The sequence below is a fragment of the Propithecus coquereli genome, unplaced genomic scaffold (genome assembly GCF_000956105.1).
Source record: "Propithecus coquereli isolate 6110/MARCELLA unplaced genomic scaffold, Pcoq_1.0 Scaffold389, whole genome shotgun sequence".
NCBI lineage: Eukaryota > Metazoa > Chordata > Mammalia > Primates > Indriidae > Propithecus > Propithecus coquereli.
This window is the reverse complement of record NW_012149607.1, coordinates 489,355-492,422: the sequence shown is the minus strand read 5'-3', so window position 1 is coordinate 492,422 and position 3,068 is coordinate 489,355.

Here is a 3,068-nt window from a genome sequence, read left to right as displayed (position 1 = left end):
ATTCCCAAGGTGATGAGTCAGGAAGCTGGAGACCCAAGAGAGCCTATAATGTAGTTTCAGTTTGAAGGCCAGCAGGTTCAAGACCTAGGAAAGCTGATGTTTTAGTTCGATGCAGGAGGGGTTCTCTTTTGCTCGGGAAGAAACAGCCTTTTTGTTCCATTCAGGCCTTCAACTGATTGGATGAGGCCCATTCACACTGGGGCAGTGACACGCTTTACTCAGTCTATCAATTTAAGTGTTAAAATCTCATTCTAAAACACCATCACAGAAATATCCAGAATAATATTTGATCAAGTATTTTGGAATATCATGGCCCACTAAAGCTGATACATAAAATTAGTCATTATACTGATATTTCTTGGGGCTTCTATAAAAGCTACGCCTCTCATGCTGGAAGGAAGCTTGCAAAAGAAAAGCTTCAGGAGCATTCCTGAATGTCCCTTCCCTGTGTTGTTAACTAGCGAGTACATGCACACTAATGAATAATGTCATAATTGTATTGTTTTGTTTTTAGTATTTATCTAACTATCTATTTATTTTTAGAGACAGGGTCTCCCTCTGTCACCCTGGCTGGAGTGCAATGGAGAAATCATAACTCACTGCAGCCTAGAGCTCCTGGGCTCAAGGGATCCTCTTGCCTCAGCCTCATGAGTAGCTGGGATTACAATTACAGGTGTCAGCCACTGTGTCTGGCCGATATGGTCATTTATTTAATGACAATTTATCTTGGGGATGTATTCTGTGATTTTTATTACATAATATTTTTACTGTTGTGATCCACTCACCTACAGCACAGTGTCGTCTCATGTCCTCTGATGACAAATTGGAACCATCCCAGTTTAGACAGCCTCACTAAGCCTCACTGCTCCTACTGTACCCCCGCTGAGACACAGTTTTTGCTTTTCCATCAGGATAGGATGTAAAGGTAATTTTGGTATGATGTGATATTTTAGTGAGGAAGCGGTTTTTTAACAATTGTCCTTAAAGTGCTGGGCTATGAATGGATGACTATATTCTTTAATCACATTTTCTGACACACCCTCTTCCCTTGGATAAAAAATATAAATTCAGTACAGATGGTGATGATGGAAGCGTATCTGTTTCAGATTCATAGTTTGTATAACATTGTTACCCAGTTCTATGGAGTACTCCTTGAGGAAAAGCCAATTCAATAATATTGCATTACTTTTAATTTGTCTCCAATTCCCTTAAGAAATAATCATTGTGTATTATCTAATTTTTAAAGCAAGTTCTCTACTAGATACAGATGAAAACTTCATTATTTTTGGAAAATTGAATAAGTAGAACAGAGAGTACATTATGATTTTCTTTGGCTTTTGACTTAACTCTATAACTATGAGGTATAATTCAAATTAAATACCAAATGAATGTTTTGTTTGTGCATGCAGGTGTTTGTTTCTTTGTATAAGAAGCATTTACATTTCTGACAAAGAACTAGCCAGAAATAGATAGGTTTCCTTTAAATAATGGAGAAAGAGAGCAGAGTTTTGAGGTGTTGAGTTCCTTCTAAGTGTATCAGTATCAAAATGCGGCAAAGACTGTCTGAAAAAGATAAATATGTATAATAAAGAGTATTCTTCTTTCCAATTTTTGGTTACTAGGAAATAGAGTAGCACATCTGTTTCATGAAATCAATCAAGACTAAATAATTTAATATGATGCCAATGCAAGGGACACAGACAGGTAAAATTAGAGAATGGCTGGATAATATGAAAAACACTTCTGTAAAATCCAGCCATGGCTAGGAAAAAAACCAAAAAACACAAAACTAGACCCTTATCTCTCACCATATACAAAAATCAAATCATACGGATTAAAGACATAAATCTAAGACCTGAAACTATGAAACTACTAAAAGAAAACATTGGGGAAACACTTTAGGACATTGGACTAAGCAAGGACTTCTTGAGTAATACTCCCAAAGCACAGGCAACCAAAGCAAAATTGGACATGGGATCACATCAATCTGAAAAGCTTCTGCACAGCTAAGGAAACAAAGTGAAGAGACAACCCACAGAATGGAGAAAATATTTATAAACTGCCCATCCGACAAGAGATTAATAACTAGCATATATAAGGGGCTCCAACAACTCAATAGGAAAAAACCAAATAATCCCCATCTGTAGTCCTTGTACTCAGGAGGCTGAGGCAGGAGGATCGCTTGAGCCCAAAAGTCTGAAGCTGCAGTGAGTTATGATAAAATGCTGTACTCCAGCTAGGTTGGGGCAACAGAGTGAGGGTCTGTCTCAAAAAAAAAAAAAAATGGGCAAAATATCTGAATAGACATTTTTCAAAAGAAAATAAACAAATGGCCAACAGGTATATGAAAAAATGCTCCACATCATTAGTCATCAGAGAAATGCAAATCAAAACTACAATAAGATATCATCTCATCCCAGTTAAAATGGCTTTTATCAAAAAGATAGGCAATAACAAATGCTTGCTAGGGTCTGAAGAAAGGAGAATGCCCATATACTGTTGGTGGGAATGTAAATTAGTGCAACCATTATGGAAAACAGTATGGAGGTTCCTCATAAAACTACCATAAGACCCAGCAATCTCACTGCTAGTTATATATCCAAAAGAAGGGAATTTAGTTTATTGAAAAGATATCTGCACTCTCATGTTTACTACAGCACTATTTGCAATAGCCAAGATTTGGAATCAACCTAAGCATCTATCAGTGGATGAATGGATAAGAAATTGTGGTATATATACACGATGGACTGTTATATAGCCACAAAAAAAGAATGAAATCCTGCCAACTGCAACAATATGGATGGAACTGAAGAACATTACATTGAGTGAAAATAAACCAAACACAGAATGACAAATTTCTCTTGTAATCTCTTGCTCAGTTGAGTAGAAAAATATGTCTCTTGCTTTTGTACACTTTTATTCATTTTCTTTATAGCGATTTGGATTCTCCCAAGAAGAATAAATTACTTAACTGGAGATACCTTGCTAGTGAAAACAAAACAAAACAAAACAAATCAAGAAAATAGAGGATGATAAAATACTCTTTTCTTTACAGTTTCATATCCTAT